The sequence below is a fragment of the Orycteropus afer genome, unplaced genomic scaffold (genome assembly GCF_000298275.1).
Source record: "Orycteropus afer afer isolate SDZICR_OR568_19922 unplaced genomic scaffold, OryAfe1.0 scaffold00017, whole genome shotgun sequence".
Taxonomy (NCBI): Eukaryota; Metazoa; Chordata; class Mammalia; order Tubulidentata; family Orycteropodidae; genus Orycteropus; species Orycteropus afer.
The window spans coordinates 19,704,269-19,712,699 of NW_006921604.1; the positions used below are offsets into that span (position 1 = coordinate 19,704,269).

The 8,431-nt window shown below is 40.3% G+C and overlaps 1 pseudogene; it reads left to right on the plus strand.

Annotated features, from left to right (window-relative positions):
* Nucleotides 1–8,057: 8,057 nt before the first annotated feature.
* Nucleotides 8,058–8,158, plus strand: LOC122152152 (annotated as a pseudogene).
* Nucleotides 8,159–8,431: the final 273 nt, after the last annotated feature.

Consider the following 8,431-nt stretch of genomic DNA (forward strand, 5'->3'; position numbering starts at 1 on the left):
TGAGTATTGATACCCAAGGAGACAGAACTGCTTCTCTAAAAAGTCTGTCTCCCTGAACAAAGGGGTAAATATGATTGTATAAGGAAATGCAGAGGGAGTTGAGGACTTCTTGGACTACCAGGAATGTCTTTGTTCCTCTTTACCAGATTTGGTGTCCCTCTTCCCAGGATTGTCTTGCCTCATAACCCATACTCCTTGGCTGAAACTGGCCATGGGAGAAGGTCATACTCAAAAGAATGTATAAGCAAGGGGAAAAATAATCTGAAAAATCAGCATCCCTGAAGAGGTCAGCTATTCTATTTATTTAAAAGGAAGGTGAAGGAAGGAAAAATAGCAAGTTGTTGTTGTTATGTGCCGTCAAGTCGGACCCGACTCATAGCGACCCCTCCTTGGGTTTCCGAGGCAGTATCACTACAGCAGTAGATTGCCCCATCTTTCTTCCAAGGAGTGGCTGGTGGGTTTGAACTGCCAGCCATCTGGTTAGCAGTCAAGTGCCTTAGCCACTATGCTACCAGAGCTCCTGATAGCAAGTTAGTCATTAAAATTATTGTCTGCTTTAAGCATGCTGCTAGTTTGTTAACCACCACTCATCTGTCAGTTTGATATACTGTGGTGGCTTTCATGTTGCTGTGAGGCTACAGGCTATGCCACTGGTATTTCAAATACTAGCAGGGTCACTGGTGGTGGAAAGGTTTCACTGGAACTTCCAGACTAAGACATACTCCGAAGAAGGAAGAGGCCATCCACTTGTCAAACAATTGGCCAGTGAATTCCTTATGAGTAGCAGTGAAACACTGTCTTGTATATTACTGGAAAACTATGAATGTCCCTGGAACATTGTGTGATATAGTGCCAGAAGATGAGCCCCTCAGGTCAGAAGTCACTCAAAACACAACTGGGGAAGAGCTGCCTCCTCTGAGTAGAGCTGACCTTAATGATGTGGATAGAGTAAAGATTTCAGGACCTCCATTTGTTGATGTAGCATGACTCAAAATGAGAAGAAACAGCTGCAAACATCCATTACTAATCAGGAGAGGAAATATATGAAGTATAAATCTAGGAAAATTGGAAGTTGTAAAAAATAAATGGAATGCATAAAGATTGATATCCTAGGCATTAGTGAGCTGAAATGGACTGGTTTTGACCATGTTGAATCAGACAACCATATGCTCTACTATGCTAGGAATGACAAATTGAGGAAGAATGGTGTGACATTCATCATCACAAAGAATGTTTCAAGATCTGTCCTAAAGTACAGTGCTGTCAGTGATAGGATAAAATCCATACACCTACAAGGAAAGCCAGTTAATACTACTATTATTCAAATTTATGTACCAACCACCAAAGCCAAAGATGAGGAAATTGAAGATTTTTACCAAGTTCTGCAATCTGAAATTGACCAAATAAATATGCAATCAAAATGTGTTGATTATTACTGGTACTGGAATGCAAAAGTTGGAAACAAAGAAGAATCACCAGTAGTTGGAAAATATGGCCTTGGTGACAGAAATGATGCTAGAGAGCACATGACAGAATTTTGCAAGACCAACAACTTATTCAATGCAAATTTCTTTTTTTGTACAACACAAAGGGCAGCTATGCACATGGACTTCACCAGACAGAGTACGCAGGCATCATTTGTGGCAAGAGGCAATGCAGAAACTCAATATCTTCAGCCAAAACAAGGCTAGGAGCTGACTGTGGAACAAACCATCAACTGCTCATATGCAAATTCAAGGTGAAGCTGAAGACAACTTTAAGAAGTCCACAAGAGCTAAAATATGACCTTGATAATATGCCTCCTGAATTTAGAGACCATCTAAAGAATATATTTGATGCATTGAACACCAATGACTCAAAAACCAGAGGAATTATGAGATGACATCAAGAACATCATTGTGAAGAAAGCAAAAGGTTATTAAGAAGACAAGAAAGAAGAAAAGACCAAAATGGATGTCAGAAGGGTCTCCTGAAACTTTCCCTGAACAGAGAGTAGCTAAAGCAAATGGAAGAAATGACAAAATAAAAGAGCTGAACAGAAGATTTCAAAGAGCAGCTGGAGAAGAAAAAGTCAATTACTATAATGAAATGTGCAAAGACCCAGAGTTAGAAAACCAAAAGGGAAGAACACCCTCATCATTTCTCAAACTGAAAGAACTGAAGAAAAAATTTAAGCCTTGAGTTGCAATATTGAAAGATTTTATGGGCAAAATATTGAATGATGCAGGAAACATCAAAAGAAGATGGAAGGAACACACAGAGTCACTGAATAAAAAAGAATTAGTCAATTTTCATCCATTTCAGGAGGTGGCATATGTTCAAGAACTAATGGTATTGATGGAAGAAGTCAAAACCGCACTGAAGGAATTGGTGAAAAACAAGGCTCCAGGCATTGACGGAATACCTATTGAGATGTTTCAACAAACAGATGCCACGCTGGAGGCACTCCTCATCTGTGCCAAGAAATTTGGAAGACAGCTACCTGGGCAACTATCTAGAAGAGGTCCATATTTGTACCTATTACAAAGAAAGGTGATCCAATAGAATGTGAAAATTATTGAACAATATCATTAATATCACATGTAAGTAAAATCTTCCTGAAGACAATTCAGAAATGGTTGCAGCAGTGTATTGACAGAGAACTTCCAGAAATGCAAGCTGGATTCAGAAGAGGACATGGAATGAGGGATATCATTGCTGATGCAGATGGATCTTGGCTGAAAGCAAAAAATAACTAGAAAGATGTTTACTTGTTTTGACTGTGCAAAAGCATTAGACTGTGAGGATCATAGTAACATAGTAATCATAATAACAAATTATGGATAACATTGAGAAGAATGGGAATTAATTGTGCTCATGAGGAACGTGTACATAGACCAGGAGGCTGTTGTTCAAACGGAACAAAGGGATACTGCATGGTTTAAAACCAGGAAGGAAGTACATCAGGTTTTATCCTTTTACCATATTTATTCAATCTATATGCTGAGCAAATAATCTGAGGAGCTGGACTAAGTGAAGAAGAACGTGGCATCAGAATTGGAGGAAGACTCATTAATAACCTGCAATATGCAGACAACACAACTTTCCTTGTTGAAAGTGAAGATGACTTTGATCACTTACTGATGAAGTTTGAAGACTACAGTCTGCAGTATGGATTACACCTCAATATAAAGAAAACAAAAATCCTCACAACTGGAGCAATAAGTAGCATCATCATAAATGGAAAAAGATTGAAGTTATCAAGGACTTCATATTACTTGGTTCCACAATCAACACCAATAGAAGCAGCAATCAAGAAATCAGACATCGTATTGCCCTAGGCAAATCTGCAAAAGACCTCTTTCAAGGCTGAAGAGCAAAGATGTCCCTCTGAAGACTAAGATATGCCTAACCCAAGCTATGGTATTTTCAGTCACCTCGTATGCATGTAAAAGCTGGACAATGAATAAGGAAGACTGAAGAAGAGTCAATGCTTTTGAGTTGGGTTGGCGAAGGACACTGAAAATACCACGGACTGCCAGAAGAACGGACAAATCTGTGCTGGAGGAAGTGCAGCCGGAATGCTCCTTGGAAGTGAAAATCGCCAGACTTTGTCTCACTCACTTTGGTCATGTTGTCAGAAAAGACCATTCCCTGGAGAAGGATATCATGCTTGATAGAGTGGAGGGTCAGCGAAAAAGGGGAAGATCCTCAAGGAGATGGATTGACGCAGTGGTTGCAATGATGTGCTCAGGTATAGCAAGGTTTGTGAGGCTTGCACAGGCGTGGGGAGTGTTTCGTTCTGTTATACATAAGGTCGCTATGAGTCGGAGCCGACTTCATGGCATCTAACAGCAACAGTTTGTTAAAAGTTCTGCAATTTTCAGCAGGGGCCTTCTTCAGCTTTCAACCTTCTAACTACCTTACAGGCATGTATGTTTGTGGGAAGTTCAAATAAAACTTTGGCTATGAAAGCCCTTTTAATGTTATGTGTAATATTAAGTGCTCTAGAGATGCATGTGACCACAGTATTTCAGTCCAACGGGCCTCTAATTACTCCCACATCCCACACTGGGAACCCTAATGAGAAAGCAGACGTGCCCACGATAAAGGTTTTTTCCGGTGATCATGTCCTAGTCACAGCTGCAGCCTCTTCTTAATCCCACATTCACATCTGACTTTTAGTAGGCCTGTTAAGCAAGACATTTGAGCTCAGGCTGTATTTTGGGGATACAAGGGATATCTGAGCAACAAAGAATGTTCCTTTCATGAAAAATTTGCTTTCTAGTGGCATTTGTCTTTGTTTGTTGTGATGTGAACCTTACTTCTCTAGAAAATGTACACAATTGCATTCCTGTTTCCTGCCAGGTAAACCCCTGGTCTCTGTTTTTTTCCATTGTTCTTTCCAGAAAGCACATATTCTCATCAGAATAGCTTTCCATGGCCACTTCATTTAAGTTTGAGTTTAGCTCTTAGTAGTTGTATGATGTGTGCTTTCTTGGGCAGTTATTCAACAGAGGAGGAAGAAAACTTACTCTTGTTCCTAGGTCTGGCTTTCTGGGATGGAGATTAGGGGAGAGATAAGCTGGTTCTCTTGCCACCAGTGCCATCAGCATCTCCAGTTCTATATGAAGGAAGAAGAGAGTAGAGGGAGCGTGTGTGAATGACTTTGGCTGTGCTTGTGTTTATGTGGAACATATTGGAAAAAAAATTGCACATGTAGTCCAGTCTGAACCTGAGTTATATGTCCATGGGCTAGAGTCCGGTTTCTAGTTGTACTGTAAGAACTCTTAACTTGTTTCTTTAGAGAATCCTTGATTACAAAAAGTGTTGCCTTTGGTTTCACACATGTAATCCAGTACTAAGAAATAAGAACATTCTTATGAGAAAATTTTATTATTTATCTGATGCACTCTTAAGTAATTACAAAAATAAAATATAACTTAAACAATTAGCCTCATCAATACAAAGTTAAACAAAATCTTAATTTGTGTGCTGTGATAATTTAGGTTGTGTCAACTTGGCTGGGCCATGATTCTATGTGGTTTAGTAGTTATGACATAGTTATCCCCCATGATTAGATCTGATATAATATAATCACTTCCATGATGAGATCAGCTATGAGCAATCAGTTGAAAGGGAATTTCCTTCAGGCTGTGGCCTGCTTCTAGTATAGATGGACTAGCTTTGGGAAAGAGCTCTGGCTCTCTGCTAGATCTAGATACTGGTTCATCTGGTTCATCCTCATCTCCAGTTCCTGGACTTGAACCAGTGGTCTTCTGTATTCCATGCTGGTCTTGGGATTGTTACCTTCACAGCCTGTGAGCCAGCAACATGCTATACCTGTGGATCTTGGATGCGTCAGCCTCTGTTGCCTGCTGATCTTGGGTTCATCAGCCCCTGCAGCTGCATGGGTCAGGGGAAGCCTCCAGTTTGATGTTTGACCCATGGACTTGGGACTTGACAGCTTCTACAACTACATGATCTATTTCCTTGAGATAAATTTCTCTCTGTATAGATATAGATAGATATAGATATGCTTCCGCGGTTTTGCTTTCTAGAGAACCCAGCCTAAGACATGTGCTTGCTAATTTTTCCTGTCTGCTATGCCAAAGGAATAAAACAGATACAACACAAGCTGTTTCAAATATTTACTGCTAGTAGCAGTGATATTAAAATGGCCATGACTTTTGGAGTCCACATTTAAAAACCTTAAACTCTTAGGAGCTTTGTTCTCTTCCTAAGCAAATTTTGTCAAACAAAGTCTACTTGTCATGTGAAAAGTTTTCAGGACATTACCTTATGCAGTAATAAGTGTCTCCTCTAGGGACACTGGGAGCTCTGGTGGCATCGTGCCTAAGGCATTTGACTGCTAACCAGAAGACTGGTGGTTCAAACCCACCAGACATTCCTTGGAAGTAAGATCGGGCAATCTACTTCTGTAGTGATACTGCCTGGGAAACCAAAGGAGGGGATCACTATGAGTTAGATCCAACTCAACGGCAGTGAGTTTGGTTTGTTTTTTTTCTAGAGACACTGGTAGATTGAGATGAGATTGGATAGGAGAGAAGACACCAGGTTTTAGTTCTGATTACACCTGTATCTGAGTACCTGATATTTGCAGGTATTTAGGCCTGCTGAGTCTTAGTATCTTCATTGTAAAGTGAGGGGATAGGCTACATAATTACCAAGCTTTCTTCCAGTTCTACCATGTTATGATTCTATGGTTCTATTCCTTTATGTACTGTTTCCTGTCTCTTTCTTAAATTCTGAACTCACCATCCATTAACTGTATGTTGTTTCCGTAATTACCCAGTCACAGAACACCACATGATGGAGAATAAAGTCACTACTATTTATATTAAATTACTTCATTATTTTGGAGGGAGGGCGGGAAAGAGCTCTATGCATGAAGCTCTAATTACAGTAATAGAGTACATTAGATTATAGCTCTCTTTTGCCCTATTTTATTGATGATCATAGCCCAGAAAATCCAAGCCAAGATTTTTATTTGCATGCTTATATTGCCATAGTCCACACATCCAGCAAGAGACCAGCTCTCCTGAAAGAGGAAAAAAGAAGAGGAGGGGCTCATTGTGAACCTCGGTCTATTGAGGGCTCACTAATGAGATGCCAGCACTACACTGGCCCCACACAGCACTTATCAATGAGAGACACTCTGTAGTGGTGGCTGATCCATACCTAGTCCCCCGCATCTTTGGCTCAAGACCTGAGAGATTGTGTCCCTCAAACTGTAGCAGTGTGTCCCTCAGAAGCTCCATCCTGCACCACGGGTACAACATGAGAGACTCTTTCTAGAGAGTAAATTTTCCTTAAAATTTTTTCAGAAGAAAATATTAGTCAGATATTAAAATCAAGTTTATTATGGTGTAGAATGCAAAATTTGCATGAATATTTAACATAAATTGAATGCTTAGAAGAAATTTCAAGCAAAGACTGATATAGGGTCTCCCCACCAAGTCCCCACTAGTATTCCTCTATTAGTCAAGCTGTCTTGGTGGAAAAACAGTAGCTCTACTAGCATAGTGGTTATAACATTCGGATGCTAACCAAAAAGTTGGTGGTTCAAACCCACCAGCTGCTCTGCGAGAGAAAGATGAGGCAGGCTGTTTCTGTAAAGATTTACAGCCTTGGGAACCCTATGGGGTAATTCTACTCTGTACTAAAAGATCACTATGAGTCTGAATCAATTCAATGGCAGTGGGTGGGTTGGTGGAAAACTTTGATAAATGAATTTGCCAATATTTTTGAGTACCATAAACTATTCTAAACATGTTCGTATCAGTCTCTATTGTCATCCCATTTTACAGAGTAGGAATATGAGTGAGGTACAAAGAGGTTAAATAATCTGTCCAGAGGTTACATAGTTAGTAAACTATGTTGTTGTTGTTGTTATGTGCCGTCGAGTAAAATTTAAACCCAGGCATCTTTTTCCTTCCCTCATTCCTCATGCTGCCATCTACTCCCCATTAGAGAGAAAGCACCCACACCCCCCAAAAAGGGTGAACTGTCCTTATCACAGACATAATTGGTAGATCTAATGAAGGACGGAAGAGTTTTGCTGGAGGCTTCCCAGACTTGATTCCAAGACAAGCATAATGTGGACTTCTTTCTAAATTTTCCTTTCCTGGACCTGCACAGAAGCCCAGAGCTGAACAGAATCTCTTGGGATTGATGAACTTTCTAGACTTAAGAAAACACTTCACTGTCATACCCTCCTACCTCCTGATGAGGCTAGCTCCAGCATTGCCGTCATTGACAGGTGTACTCTCCTTCTTGGATCACAGGGTTGAGGCCTAATTCTGTGCAAAGAAAGAGACCTTCCAAGTACATTCTATCTTGTGACAACAAAATGGATGGAAACACTGCTTAAAAAGGGATCTGAGCAAAGGACTGTGGTTGTTATGGGGAGAAGACATGCATTCATCCCTGGGTAATCGGGAAAGCTTTCCTCTAGGTGATGGTCCTAAACCCAAGGGTGATGAGGACAAGTCTAAGCAGAGAGGGAAAAACGTGAGTGAAAGCCCAGGTTAAAAATTCACAGGGCATGGTGCTCATTTTGCCAGCACATACATATGCTAGATCTGGAATGATACAGAGATTAGCATGGCCTTTGCACAAGGATGACATGCAAATTCATGAAGTATTCCATAGTTTTGAGAAACACAGGGAGGAAGTGGGATGAGTGATGCTACATTGAAGGGATTGCAATCGATGACATGAAACAAAATATATATGAATTGTTGAATGGAAATCTCATTTGCCCTGTCAACTTTCACCCAAATCACAATTAAACATTAAGAAATAAAAGGTGCAGCATGTGTTTGGGGAACTGGAAATAGTTCATTTAGGCTGCAGCATCAGACAGTGTATGGAAGCAGGAGAAGATATGGCTGTAAGTAGGATGGGAAGCCATTATATGAATGGCCTT